Source organism: Musa acuminata, chromosome BXJ3-2, assembly GCF_036884655.1.
Source record: "Musa acuminata AAA Group cultivar baxijiao chromosome BXJ3-2, Cavendish_Baxijiao_AAA, whole genome shotgun sequence".
NCBI lineage: Eukaryota > Viridiplantae > Streptophyta > Magnoliopsida > Zingiberales > Musaceae > Musa > Musa acuminata.
In genome coordinates this window covers 2,437,789-2,454,071 of record NC_088350.1, presented here as the reverse complement: position 1 = coordinate 2,454,071, position 16,283 = coordinate 2,437,789, and the positions used below count along the sequence as shown (strand labels likewise).

The 16,283-nt window shown below is 36.4% G+C and overlaps 1 long non-coding RNA gene across 1 annotated transcript; it reads right to left on the bottom strand.

The window, feature by feature from the left end:
- Nucleotides 1-685: 685 nt before the first annotated feature.
- LOC108951994 (uncharacterized) lies at nucleotides 686-4,504 on the bottom strand. Its single transcript, XR_010494354.1, has 2 exons — nucleotides 4,249-4,504; nucleotides 686-910 (listed from the first exon to the last, which is right to left on the bottom strand). It is a non-coding gene; the product is annotated as an uncharacterized LOC108951994 (long non-coding RNA).
- Between the last annotated feature and the right edge of the window lie 11,779 nt (nucleotides 4,505-16,283).

Here is a 16,283-nt window from a genome sequence, read left to right as displayed (position 1 = left end):
TCAAGACGCTGAACGTTATACTGATTGGTTAATAAGTATAAGGTTAATAAATCCCGTGGTGTGTGTGATTAATCAGAATCAGGGCTACATCTGGAGGTCAAACTGGTATCCATTTTGCTTTGCCTTTCGAGCTCTAACGAGTGGAGTTTAAAACTGTTATAAGCTTCTTTCTATAAGCATCTTTTTAAATATGATGAAAGGGTTCCTACAAAGATGAAAACAGAAATGGTTCAATTTTTAGTTAGAAATATTAAAAATTTTGATATTTATCGGAATTGAAAATCGGAATGCATGAATTTTTTTTTTTTTGATCGAGGGTTTAATATCTTATGATAGCAAAAATGTTTGGGCTCATGCAGAGTGGGTAAAATTGATGTATGAAACACATCACAACTACATCTGAAGGTCAAACTGATATCGTTTTTTCGCCTTTGCCTTGAATTCTAATGAGTGAAGTATAAACGGCTATAAGCTTCTTTCTATAGGCATCTTTATCTTATTTATAAATATGACAAAAAAAGTTCCTACAAAATAGAAATAAAAAATATTAAAATTTTTGATATTGATCAGAATGAAAATCAAAATACTAAGTTTTTTCCTTTTCCAATCAACGATTTAACAAAAATGCCAGGCTCATAACAAAAATAATAATTTTCCTTCGCAGACACCAATAAAAATTGGATGGTACACAAAGTGAAGATGTGTTCTTGCTATTTATTCAAATATGATCCAATCATCATCCTTGATAATCCAAAAAAAAAAAAACAATGATTAATTGTGCCTTCAAGAAGTCCTTTTTGTTCCAGCGATCCATCTTCCTTGTGTTTCTTGTGTTATATAATGTCCGATGGTCAAAACCTACCATCAACAAGACCATGTCACCGCGAGGTAAAAGTCTGCCGTGTCTACACTGCTCGATGGCATTGAATGATGATAAGTTACAACTCAAGAGACAAACCAGTCATTTGTCATGGCATAATATGAGCAATGTACCATTGTACGCGCCGCATCAAACATTTGTCATGGCATTTTAATTATGCAGCTTAACACTAAAATTTAGGTTTCCAAATAATGAACCTCTCAGCATATTTCATCAACAGACACAACTATTCTTTTGCCATATAATTTATCACACACTTGTACCATTTAAGTGGAAAATGAAACTGACTGGTATTAATTACCAGCAGCACACCAACTATCCACAAGTTTTACCTATCAAAATACCAAGAATGACTTTAGTGAAAAGAATTTACTAATGTGACAACCAACTAATAAGAATTTACTTACTAATGTGACAACCTACTAATAAGAATTTACTTATCACTGACAAATGCACTCCTACGTGGGTCACTTTGTCATTGGATTGACAATGATTGGACCATACAAAAAAAATTTATTACCTTAAGAAGTTTTCGAGGAACGACATTTTGTCGCTAACATTTATAAAATGATAGAAATTATTTTAGTAGAGTATTATTTGATTTATTTTTTTTCATTTGATTTTCACTGCATCCACGAATACCATTCCTATTCTTGAATTACAAGAAGTGTATCAACTGACTTTTGGTGATGTTTTTTTCATATTAGATGTTCTTACCATGTTTTAAATTTATATGTACAAGAAGGTCTTGAAACTTTTCTTTCTCCAATTAAGCAAGCAATTGTATTTTTATCATCCACAAGCAATAAAAAAACGAGCTATATTTTACAAATTAAATGGCAAAAGACTCCAAAAGATTTTCTAAGAACGTTCCTACCCGATGGAATTCTACCTATGAATTGCATAATGAATCTTTTGATTATTAAAAGTTATTATGCACTTTTATAACAAATAATGTTAGATAGGTTAGTTTATATCCACAACATTGGAATGTTTATGAAAACCTTTAGAAATTTTAAAATTTATTATTGATGCTATCTATACTTTATTCAGTGTTTATTATCCTACTGCTCATATATTTTTAATTATTTTTACTAATATTATTGGTGCTTCAAAAACATTATCATCATTTAAATATGACTTTAAATATAAAAATATATGATATAATTAATAAATATAATTATTTAAATAAAAATATGATATTAAATTAAAAAAATCTTACAAAATCATAATATCATATTAATAAAAAATATCAAAATTTAAAACAATAACAATAATTTCAAATAAATAAAAATTAACAGTATTAAAATTAAAATAATATATTATTAATATACTGTTACTAGTATACAGTTAACAATATACTGTTAATATACTGTTAACAATATACTATCGAGTCGATGTGATAAAAGGTAGCAGCGAGCAGCAAGAGCAGGAGAGGCGAGTGACGATAGTGGCAGCGACAACAACGAGAAGCGACAGCGAGAGCGGGAGCGGCGCACAATGATAATGGCATCGATAGCAATAGCAACGAACAACGGGAGCGGGAGCGACGAGCGGTGATAGTGGCAGCGACAGCGGGAGCGACGAGCAACGATAGTGGCAACAGTAGCAGCGAACAGCTGCAGTAGTAGTAGTAGCAACGAGCAGCGACGACGGTAGCAAAGAGCAGCGAGAGTGGCAACGGGAAAGGCGATAGTGGCAACAGCAATGACGAGTAGGGTTAGGGTTGGGGAAGTCGCAAGAGGGATGTTGAGAGGTTGATATCGGTGCTTTAGTTGGTTCAATCGAACCAACTGAAGCACCGGAGACCGAACCAAACGTAAAACAATGGTTCGATCGCCTGGTTTAACCCGGGCGCTCGTCCGAAGCGCCCGACACCTAGGCTCGGGCAAGCGCTTAGGCGATGCCTCTTTGAAGCGAGGCGCTCGAGCCTCGCCTCGCCTCGCCCCGCCCGAGCGCCTAAGCGATTGCCCAAGCGTCTATTGAAATCGCTGGACTTTATGACAATAAAATCAAATTTGACAAATTATTTTCTCGATATTCCATCGATTTAGTTTGTTGCTTGTGGTTTTGATCCCCCTGCTAGAATAGATTATCTAAGTGACTATTTAAATATTTATTATAAAAAATTAGGATTAGAAGTTGATATTGATGATAAAATCAGAGAAATAAATAAATAAACTGATCATTAACTTATATAGCAATTGATATAGCCATATTATCGTTGAAGTGTGTGCATGCCTAACTAGTCACCAAGACTGCCTATATACCTACCGAGTCCTTGTGTCAAATTCTTCCGGTCCCTCCAACCAAACTATCATCTTCAAACTCCATAGTCTAAGTCAATTACAAATATTAGAACGTCCTACGGTAACATCTTAATGCTATAGAAAGTCAATCATTGGCTAATTGAATACCATGTTTCAATTGCAACGGTGCAAACTGGAAGATAAGAAAGGTAAATGACAACATTCTCAAAAGAAGAAAAAAGTCACTAGAACAGTCTTGTTGCATAATTGATAGCTGCGATCACCATCCTATATTTCCTAAACATCAACAAACCACAACCCCCCCTTCTTTTAAGTTAGTTTAATACTTTAAACTAAGAAAGGCATTTCTCCAAATTTCCCACAGAAGAGTTGGGTTGCAAGTGTGAATGACTAACTAGTCACCAGCCAACCTTTTACTAACTAGTCCTTTGTGTCAAATTCTTCCGGTCCATCCAACCAAACTATCATCTTCAAACTCCAGTCTTGTCTTAAGCCAATTGCAAATGTTAGAACCATCCTAAGGAAACATCTTAACACAGTTATGAAAGCCATAATTGGATAATTGACATCTACGTTTCAGGGCACTTGAGGACCTAAGCAAGCATGAATATCAAATTAAAAAAGATAAATGACATCATTTTCAAAAGAACAAGCAAAAGGTCCACTAGAATAGTCATGTTGCATAAATCACAGCTCTAGTCACCATCCTATATTTCCGAAACATCAAACACCTTTTTGACTTCGTTTAACTCTTTAAAGTAAGAAAGGCATTTCTCCAAATTTCCCTCGGAGGTGTTGGGCTGCAATGTTGGTGAATGCATCTTAAAAGAAACCACAAGCAGGTTTCCTCGAATGATGCAAACACCAAGTTGCTATAGGTGTGCTTACTGACCATTCACACAAAGATTACAGCCATCACAGCTGCAGGGGTGTGACTGGCTAATTGGCCACCAGCATCAAAATTTCTTACCAACTCCACAGTAGACTTGTTGAACAGCCAAACGCAGAACTATCAATTCGTTGTGGTTCCGATTTCGGAAGCACAAAAGCATCGATCTTTAAGCAATAACAACGAATCATAAATTGATAGCATAATACCTTGCTCCTTCCTTTGAAAGAAGTACTCGACTCTGATATTTACGACTTGCTTTCACTCTTTCAATCATTTCCGCTTCTCGTCAAAGATAATGCCGGCAGATCCTGGAACTACATCTGTCGAAAGACCATGGTGGTGGCGGGCACCCGGCACCTCAAAGAACTCCTCCTCGACCTCGGTAGCGGCGAGGAGGATCGTGGTCGTCGTCTCCATGGCCATGGGAAATTGGACAGCTACGCCGACTAGGGATCGAAGCTTTAAGAAGGAATCCAGGCGCACGAAGTAAGCTAGGGTTAGGGTTTTGAACGTTCACCGCACTTGTTTGAACCGTTGGATGGTTCCAGCGGTGGACGTGTCGATCATCGAGCGAGTGCATAGAAGGTCAGGGTTCAAGCTCGCTGTAGCATGAATCTGGTAAAAACAACGTAAATAAATACTGATTTGTCTTGTTAAGATGTGTTTGTGGTGGATGCATCATTGCACGGTTAATTCATCATATGTTCGAATGTCTTATATATCGTTTAATGTAATTAATGAAAAATATTTTTTTAAATATTAAAACATCATCACTATTAAAAAAAATAAGAAGTTAATTATTTCATAATTAGAATGTTAAAATAGTTACACATCTCAAACAAATGTCATAAAAAAAATTACTATTACTCCTCTCAACAAGAAAAAAAAAAAAAATTGTAAGTTGCTACTTCTCTCTCCCCTTTTGTTATTATAAAAAATTAGGAGAGGGATATCATGGTATCATAGTGCTACTTCTTTTGGTTTATATCAATATGCCAATTGTAAAACTATTTTAATATCACAAGAAGGTTATTAATATCAAAGATAAATTCTGAGAGATGATGGAGTATACAGGTCATGAATATAAAAGAATCATATGAAATAAATCTTAGGTCGTACATACCGAAAAATCATGATTTATTTAGATAAATCTCCTTTTATAGGAGATCAAAGAGTAAAAAATCTTGATTCATATAAATTTTTAGTAAATAGTAAAGAGAAAGAATTATAGGAGATCGAATAGTATAAAGTTTTAATTCATAAAAAATAAATTTCAAGTCATAAACACCAAGAAATCAAGTGAAAGATCATGATTCATTTGGATAAATCTCTTCTTTAGTAAGAAAAAATAATCATATGAGAACAAATAGTAAAAGATGTTGATTAGAATCATCAATACAGTTAGACTCAATTTGAGATAAAAAAATTAACATTTATACAAATATTATTTAAAGAAGGACGAGTTTAAACATTTTTGATGTATACTCAATAATTAGCTTCCTAAGATATGTATTTATATACTTTTATTCTTTGGATAAGGTTTGTTTAGAATATATGTATCCAAGTTGCTTTAGGGAGAATATTCCTCATTTAAATTTAATTTATCAAATCCAAAATCATCATCAAAATTATTTTTCTTAGTTTAAGAAATTTATTAAAAATAATATAAATAGATTCATCAATGATTAGAGATCTCTTATTGAAAACTCGAGAAGCTTTAGAGATGAAGAAATATTAAAGAAAAAATACATCCTTTTACAAGTTCTTTAATATATAAAATTTATTTTATACTAACATACCCTAGTTTTCTATGCTAAAGCCATGCATTATCATTGAAAATTAAAAAATAAATTTTATCACGAAAATTATCAGTATCAATAGTATAAATATTATTACTTCTTAAAGCAATCATAGATTTATTCTCATTTGGTATTTCTATGATATAAGCATGAGATTCAAATTTAATATTATATTTTTTATCGTAAATTTGATAATGCTTATTAATTTATGTTTCAAACCATCTATTAAAGGAATATCTTTAATTAAGATATTTGATTTATTACCAATATTTTCAATGCGAATGTGATATATCATTTGTCTTGACTAGTGAACTTCAAGAAGTGTGTTGGATATCCGGTTATATGCCTTGAGCATCCACTATCAAGGTACTATCTCTTGTTCCTAGCTCTTATACAAAGACATATTTACAAGAAAGAGGAGTTTGCTTTAGGTACCCATTTAACTTTAGATTATTCATAGTTAGATATATCTTTCTTGCTTTAGGTACTCATTTGCTATAGTTCCTTTAGGAACCCAAACTAATTTATAAGAGTTATATTTTTTAAAAGAGCATGTATAAGCATAGTGACCAAATCTTTCACAAAAAATATATTTAACTTAGGGAACATGTAGTGTGGATCTTTTTACGAATTTTGTTGGCTTTAGTTGAGTGTTACTACTCACGAAGCCAATTCCTTCATTTCTACATGTATAACCTTTATTAGCAAGAATTATGTTTAATGATATATTTTTAATTTTTTAATATTTATTATAATAATATATTTTTCTTTTTGAATGATTCTAACTCTTCACATTTAATGCAAGATGTTAACATGCAATTATCATACTTATTTTTTAATTTATCAAATTAATCAGAGAGAGATACGTGATCTTTTTTTAGTAATTTATATTTCTTACTAATTATTTTAAGTTTATCATATAAATTATGAAATACATTAAGTAATTTATCATAAGATAAGGAAATTTCAGATGAGTCACATACCTCATCGTTGAAAGCCATCAATGTATAGTTTACCACTTCATCTTCATTAGTTTGTTCTTCGTCTTCTAATGTACTTGATTCATCCTATGTTCCCTTGAATGTTTTCTTCTTCTTTTGTATTCATAACTTTTTCTTCAATTATGGATACTCATTTTTCAAAGTGCCCTAGCTTTTTGTATTTATAACAAATTATTGTTTCTTTTTTAAGTTTATTTTTATCATTCGATTTTCTTTTTATAGAATTAGTCATATTCTTTTTCATAAACTTTTTAAATCTTCCTATAAGGAGTGCTATGTAATCATCACCATCACTTGAGTTTTCACTCTAAGTGATCTTCTTTGGTTCTCAATACTTCCTATTCTTTGGAAGGATTTCCTCTTGTTCATTATGTGCCTTATAAGCCATTTCATAGGCCATTAAAAATCCTATGAGTTCTTCAAGAGAAAAGTTATTCAAGTCTTTTGCTTCTTGAATTGTAGTTACCTTTGGATCCCAGCTTTTAGGAATGGATCTTAAAATCTTATTAACCAATTCAAGATTTATATAGCTTTACTAAGAGCTTTTAAACTATTGATAATATCCATAAAATGGGTGTACAAGTCACAAATGATTTAACTTAGCTTCATCTAAAATAATTCTTAACTATGTACTAACAGATTAATTTTAGATTCTTTTACTCTATTTGTGCCTTCATGAGTAATTTAAGTTTGTGCCAAATACCATGGGCAATATCATAAGTAAAAATAAGATTAAACTCATTTTTATCTTAAGCACAAAATAAAGCATTCATAGCTTTAGTATTTAAAGAAAATATTTTTTTCTTAAGATCATTTTATTCATTTATTGGTTTAAAGGATTTTTAAAAACCTGAACAATATTCTATAGATCAAAATCCATATAAAGCAAGAAAATCTATATTTATATTTTTTAATAAGTATAGTCCGTCCTATTAAATATATGAGGATGAGTGATAGAATGACTCTCTTAATTATTAGAAAAAGCTATTAAATCTCTTAGGTCTTAATCCAACTGAGAGAACTTAGCTCTAATACCAATTGTTATGATCATAAAGGCACTAAGAAAGGGGGAGGGTAAATTATTGCTATCAAAATAAAGTTTCAATTTGAAAATTTCGATTGATAAAACCCGTACTAGAAATGTGTTTAACTAAAAAAGTGAGTAAGGGTAGTAAGTAAATCAGTAAGTAATGACAAGGGAAAGCAAGAAAAGGATGCAAATAAATTTATAGTGGTTCGGTCGTCTCGACCTACATCCGCTCTCGACTCTTCTTACCCCGAGGCCATTGGCTTTTACTATCGATTTTTTTTTTTTCAATGGGCAAAGATCAACTACCCTTGTTACAATTCTTTTTCTTTTTTATAAGCTTAAGAGAGAACCTTTATACCTCTCTTTTATAAAAGACTATACACCTCCTTAGAAACTCAAGGAGGAAGAGACTCAATACTTTTCAAGAGTGTTTACAATACTTTTATGCTTAAGAATTTTTGTTCCGTCAAGTAAGTGAGGTATTTATAGACCCCAAATAACTTTAAAAATGTTACAAAAAATTTAAATCCCTGAGTTTTTGGAGTACTAGTGGTACTACTATCGGCACCGGGTGGTACTATCGTTAAACAGAGCTCGAGAATTTAGGCTCTAGCGATACCATCGTCGACCTAGGTAGTACCACCATCGGCATTGGTGGTACTACGACCGGAACTCTCGGAAAAGTACAACACAGATTTAGAGGCATATACTATGGCATCTGAGGAGGTAATCAATACTAAATTTGAAGCCTTCGAGGCCCGAATAGAGGATAAGATTCGGACTCTCTTTACCGAACTCAGTTTAGGCTGACCACTAAGCCCGAAGAAATCACATCAAGGAGAGAGCTCAAACTAATCACACCAAGCCCGAAGAGATGACTTCTAAGAGAGGGGAGGCTCTATGACTGACCCCAACTATTCATGCATGAGAGTGGACTTCCCTAGATGGGAAGAAGGAGACCCGATTGGTTGGATCTCACACGCGGAGCGATACTTTTGGTACCACAAAATCGCAAACGCATCTATAGTGAAAATTACAGCTATACATCTTGAAAGGGATGCTATACAATGATTTGACTAGTTTGAACACACTCATGGAGTCTTCTCACGGCGATAATTCAAAGAAGGACTACTGATCCACTTCAGAGTAACCGATTACAAGAACATTGACGGACAACTAGCAAAGATCTGACAAACCTCCACAATTTAAGAGTACCAAACCAGGTTTGAAAAGTTATCTAATCAAACTCGTGATTGGTCTCAAAACAGCTATGGGGACCTTCATTAAGGGCTTGAAGTCGGAGATCCAGGGAGAAGTTAAAGCACGACAACCGTACATGCTTATGGCAGTTATCTCTTTCGCACGATTTCAAGAGGAGCGATTGAACCATGAAGCCCAGAGGACTAGGGTTGCTCCCCAACCAGCAATATCAAAGCCCTCAGCCCCCCCACTATTAACCAAGTCCCTGCACCAAAAAGTTTGACAAGAGAAGAACTTCGAGAGTGATTTGCGAATGGGTTATATTGGTATTGCGACGAGCCGTGGAGCCGTGAGCATCGCTATAGTAAAGGGAGACTTTTTATGATTGAACCAATAGAAGAAGAGGTCATTGAATATCTAAAAGAGAGCCTTGAACATGAAAAAGAAGATGCAGAAGAAGAGCTACAACCGACCAAAGTTACGGTACATGCATTAGTCGGCTACTCAAACCCGCAAACGATGAAAGTTGGAGGCCTTCTCAAACAACAACCGATCACTATTCTCATCGACATGGGCAGCACTAATAACTTCCTAAATAGTAAGATTACTGTCCTAATGGCCTTACCTATCGAGAATTATAGCAGGTTTGACGTTAAGGTCACCGACGGATGGATTTTGAAGTATGATCGTAGGCACCCGCGGGTGAAACTGTTGCTGCAAGACCAAGAGATAATTGCATATTTCTTCCTCCTCCCTCTTGATGATCATAAGGCCATGCTCAGAATTAAATGGTTGATGATATTAGGTGATGTTTCTTAAAATTTTATAAAACTAATTATGAAATTTTACAATAAGGAGAAACAGGTGATATTGCACGGGAAACATGGGGTCGACGTAACAATGATTTGCACATAACAAATGGAGAAGGTTTTGCATAAAGCATGTAGTAGCTTTTTGGTACAACTTGAGCAGCAAACTAAGGGAGAGCCAATAGAATTTAAAGATCCAAATCTACTTCCTTTGCTTGCTGAATTTTCAGATATATTTGACGAAATGTGCAACCTACCTCTTACCCATCGATATGATCATTGTATAATGATTCTTCTAGGCAAACCTCTAGCAAATACTTAGCCATATTGGTATCCATATCTCCAAAAGGATGAAATAGAAAGGATTGTAAAAGAGATGCTCGAAATAGGAGTTATTCGGCCAAGTTGCAGCCCCTACTCTTCACCGGTGCTCCTCATACGAAAGAAGGACGGAACATAGCGATTGTGTGTTGATTACCAAGCTCTCAACGGCATAACCATTAAGGACAAATGCCCTATTCTAATAGTAGATGAATTGCTAGATGAAATGGAGCATAAATCTTCACAATGCTAGACCTTTGATTATGGTATCATCAAATACAAGTGTGCAAAGAAGACATACTGAAAACCACCTTTTGAACATACAACGATCACTACAAATTTTTACTTTCTTCAATAGAAGGTAGAATATCTTAGGCATATCATATCAAAGGAAGGTGTGGCAGTGGACCCCTCCAAAATTGGAGCAATGCAGAACTGGCTGACCTCAAGGAACATAAAATTGCTACGTGGCTTTCTTGTTTTAATAGGCTCTACCGCAAGTTCATAAAAAATGATGGAAAGATCAGTGCACCACTTACTTCCTTGCTAAAAAAAAATATTTTCCAATGGTTGGACAAAGCTACTACCACCTTCGACAAACTTAAAGCTGCAATGACGACAACGCCCGTACTATAGCTACTCGACTTCGGTAAGACTTTCGTTATTGAAGCCGATGCCTCCAGAGTCGGAATTGGTGTTGTACTAACATAAGATGGCCGCCCCCTCGCTTATACCAGTAAGGCATTATCTCCTTCCCATCTCAAAATGACTATTTATGACAAGGAGATGCTCGCGATTGTGCATGCGGTGGCCAAATGGAGATCGTACTTGATCGGGCGACGCTTTCAAATCAAGACCGACCATAAAATCCTAAAATATTTCTTAGAGCAGAAGATATCTTCCCCCGAACAGCAAAAATGGGTAAAAAAACTTCTTGGATATGATAATGAAATAACTTACAAAAAGGGGAAAGAGAATGTTGTTGCAGATACGCTTTCACGGCTACCCAAGCAAACTGAATTTTTAGTCATTTCACTTTCGACTAGCAACATCCCTGAGGATATTAAGAGAGAATGGCAGGAAGATCTGGAGACTCATTACAATTGGAACTCAAAAGAATTGCGCTATAAGGGACACATTGTGCTTGTGTCAAATTCTACTTACATCTTCACGAATAGATTTTGGATAGAGTTATTCCAGATGCAGGACACTAAATTGAAAAGGAGTACGGCGTATCACCTACAAACTGATGACCAGATAGAAGTGATGAATAGGTGCTTGGAGACAGCCCAAAGCTACCCACCAAATATAACTACCCAAGGAAAACTCCATACCCAATCGAGTGCCATTATTGATCGACGGATCGTGACTCAACGACGACGACCCACTATTGAAGTGCTAATATAGTGGGCAAACTTACTAGCAGAAGGTGCCACTTAGGAGAACTATGACGACTTGAAGATCAAATTCCCAGAATTCATGGATTGTCAGTCTCAAGGATAAGGTTGATTTGAAGAGGGCGGGTCTGTTAGGAATCTAGCTAGGAGAGTCCTAATTGAGAGGGGCATTCATGTAAACCTACCTAAACCGACCCCCTATTAAAGAGGTGAAGAAGCCAGATAGGGCATGAAGGTTATTTCTTAGAGAAAAATTAGGAGTTGTAAAGGAATAGGAGTCTTGAGTAAGAGTCATATTAGGAGTCTTGAGTAGGAGTCTTAAGTAGGAGTCCTATTAGGAGTTAGGGTTTAGAAACCCTATAAATAGCTATGTATTCATCCTCTTTTGATAAGCAATAGATGAATCTTTTCTGCAGCCTTTGAGCAGCAATTTGGAGGGAGGAACCCCTATAGAGTTCCAAGGAGGCCGATCCCCTAAAGAGATCAACCCCAAGTTTAGAATCTACAAGGGTTCTAACATGTTATCATCTTCTTGGTATTATATGTGAATGGGAATGATGTAGGAATATTATCCATAATTAAGACTTGGGTATCTAGGCATTTCTCTATGAAGGACATAGGGGAAGCATCCTATATCCTGGGGATTCAGATCTATAGAGATAGATCAAAAAGGATGATTGCTTGTCCCGATCCAAGCACATAGACACCATTGTCAAAAGGTTTGGCATGAAAAATTTCAAGAGAGGTCTAATGAGATATAGAATATCACTTTCTTGGAGTATGTCCCCAAATACTCTAGCAGAAAGGGCAAATATAGATAGGATACCCTATGCCTCAACGATAGGATATATCATGTATGTTATGCTATTTGCCAATCCTGATATAATATTTAAGTGTTACGAGCAGATATCAAGTGGATCCAGGTTTAGAACAGTGGAAGTGTTAGAACCCTTATAGATTCTAAACTTGGGGTTGATCTCTTTAGGGGATCGGCCTCCTTGGAACTCTATAGGGGTTTCTTCCTCCAAATTGCTCCTCAAAGGCTGCAGAAAAGATTCATCTATTGCTTATCAAAGGAGGATGAATACATAGTTATTTATAGGGTTTCTAAACCTTAACTCCTAATAGGACTCCTACTCAATTAAGACTCCTACTTAAGACTCCTAATAGGACTCATACTCAAGACTCTTATTCCTTTATAACTCCTAATTTTTCTCTAAGAAATAACCTCCAAACCCTAGCTGGCCTCTTCACCTCTTTAATAGGGGTCGGCTTAGGTAGGTTTTACATGAATGCCCTTCTTAATTAGGACTCTCCTAGCTAGAGTTCTAATAATGTTCTTATCAATTAGGACTCTCCTAGCTAGAGTCCTAACAGACCCTCCTCTTCAAATCAGCATTGTCCTCAAGGTTGAGATTCCATGAACTTAGGGAATCGGGTCTTCAGCTCTTCATATGGTTCCCATGTGGCATCTTCAAGTGGTAAATTATTCTAATGCATTAGTACTTCAGTAGAGGGACGTTAGTGATGCATCACGATCCTACGATTGAGGATGGCTTGTGGTTGGGCTTAAATAACTCCATTCTCAGTGGTGTTGCACAGTTAGATCTGAGGTGACTCGTGTTCTCCCAACTTGGGCTTCAAGCATGACATGTGGAAGACAGGGTGAATTTTGGCATCCTCAAGTAATTTGAATCTATATGCCATGGCTCCAATATGTTCTGTGATCTGATAGGGCCCATAAAAATGTGAGGATAGCTTCATGGAGGCTTGAGTGTTGATGGAGAGTTGCTTGTATGGCTGTAGGCGAAGATAAACCCAATCTCCTACTGAAAATTCTCTTTCACTTCATCGTGTGTCAGCCTGGTGCTTCATTCTAGCTTGAGCGGTAAAGAGATTATCCTTTAATAGTTGTAGGAGTATATCCCTGTCAATCAATCCTTGGTCGACCTGATCTACCTTGGCCGAGCCAATTACATACTTTGGAATCATAGGGGCCAGCCGACCATATAATACTTCATAAGGGGCATATTTTATAGATGAATAATATGTAGTATTATACCACCATTTAGCCCAGGGAAGCCATTTCGCCCACTCTTTTGGTCGGTCGTTGGCGAAACACTAAAGGTACGTCTCTAAACACCTGTTTACCACCTTTGTTTGGCTATCAGTTTGTGGATGATACGCTGTGCTGATCTTGAGTTTAGTGCTTTATAAATGAAATAATTCGGTCCAAAATTTACTAGTGAAGATCCTATCACAATCACTTACAATGGACCTTGGCATCCCATACAGTTTAACAATATTTTCTATGAAAATCTGGGCAATACTAGCAGTAGTATAGGGATTTCTCATAGCACAAAAATGTGCATATTTCGTAAGTCGATCAACCACCACGAGAATTGTGCTTTTACCTTTGGAAGGTGGCAGCCCTTCAACGAAGTCCATGGAGATGTTAGTCCACACCGAGTCTAGTATGGGTAGTGGTTGTAGTTTCCCTGAATTTGCCATAGTTTCACCTTTATGCTATTGACATATATCACATTGTGCCACATATTCAGCAATAATTTTTTTCATCCCTCTCCAATAAAAATTTTTCTTTACTCTTTTGTAGGTTCTTAGGAATCTGGAGTGCCCTGCTGAAGGTATGGAGTGCATTTCATGCAGGATGATTGTGATGCAAGGGGAGTCAGATATAAGCACAATGTGACCTTTGTAGCGTAAATCCCTCGAATCCCAAGTGTAGTGGGCTATTGCACTTGGATCCTCCTCCAATTTTTTTATGATGTTGTTGATCTTTGGATCCTTGTTTCATTCTTCCCTAATGTCCTTGAGGAGACTAGTGGTTGGAAGGGAGATGGCTGAAACCTTAGTTTGCTCAGGTAGCCGTGAGAGTGCATTTGCAATAACGTTTTCTTTCCCTTTTTTGTAAATAATTTCATAATCAAATCTAAGAAGTTTGTTTACCCATTTTTGCTGCCCAGAAGATGATATCTTTTGCTCCAAAAAGTACTTGAGGCTTCTATGGTCAGTTTTAATTTGAAATAGTCGCCAATCAGGTAGGGTCTCCACCTCGTTACTACATGCACAATGGCGAGCATCTCCTTATCATAGACTGACATGTTTTGATGGGAGGGAGATAATGCTTTGCTAGTGTATGCGAGTGGTTGACCATCTTGCATGAGAATGGCTCCAATTCTGACTCCAGATGCGTCGGCCTAAATGATGAAGGGTTGGCTAAAATATGATAGCGCTAGCACCGGCGTCATTGTCATGGCTGCCTTAAGTTTGTCGAAGGCAGCGGAGGCTTTGTTTGACCATTGGAAAGCATCTTTTTCCAGTAGAGAAGTAAGGGGTGCATTGATCTTCCCATAGTCCTTAACAAATTTTTGGTAGTAGCCCGTTAGTCCAAGGAACCTGCGTAGTAATTTCACGTTTGTAGGTTTCGACCAGTCTTGCATTGCCTCAATTTTTGTTGGGTCTACTGTCACTCCCTCTGATATTATGTATGTTAGGATCGGAGCAGCACTAAGAGGGGGGGGGGGGGTGAATTAGTGCAGTGGTAAAGTGCGATAAACTTTTGGCGATTTAAACACTTTAGGAAACTTCGTACGATAAAAGCAACGTTTTCGTTTGAAACCGTTTCGATTGCGTTTTAACTTGAAGGGATAAGTAAGACGGAGACAGAGAAGTAGAGCATTAAAGTGCAAATGGTTTGCAGTAATATAAATGACAATAAGTAAATGCAAACCAGAGATCACGCCGATTTTACAGTGGTTCGGTCAAATGACCTACATCCACTTGCGAGGCCCCTCTTCGATGAGGCTCCCACCTTCCACTAGCAAATCTCTTGAAGGGGAAGGGTAAATACCCCTCTTACAACTTTTTATAGCGGTTCACTCTCTTACAGATTTTCAGCAAGAAAGAAGGAGGTGAACACTAGCAAATTGAAAACAAGACTAGCAAAGACTTTTCTAAGACCTTTCTCTCAAACAATTGCTGCTCAAAAAGTTGTGCAGCGGATTAAAACTTCGGTTTTGATAAATCTTTCGTACGATGAAAAGAAATATCAATGGAAACCGATTTTAGAAGCTTGATAACTTAGAAACGTATGGAAGCATAGTAACTAAGTAGAGAAGTTTGCAGTATGTAAATGGCAAGAGTAGGATGCAAACCAGATAACGCAGCAGTTTTTAAAGTGGTTCGGTCAAAATGACCTACATCCACTTGCGAAGCCTTCTTCGAAGAGGCTTCCAACTTCCACTAGCAAATTTCTTGTAGGGGAAGGACTAATACCCCTCTTACAACCTTTACAAGTGGTTCACACTCTTACAATTCTTTTCAACAAGATGGGAGGAGGTGAACACTTAAGCAATATGAAAAACAAGGCTTGCAAAGACTATTCTAAGGCTCTTAACTCAAACTATTGCTTTTCAAAAGGTTGTAATCTCAGCTGAGATTTGAGGGGTATTTATAGGCCTCAAGAGGATTCCAATTTGGGCTCCAAAATTTATTTTCCCAAGCGGTGCCACCGCCTGGCTCTCGGGTACTAGGCGGTGCCACCACCAAATCTGACGGTGCCACCGCCTACACTATTTCAGCTCACTGGTTGGGCTCCAAAATTTGCCCAAACTAGTCTAAACTAGAGCCTAATTGGCCCCTACTTGGTTTATAGGATTAACAC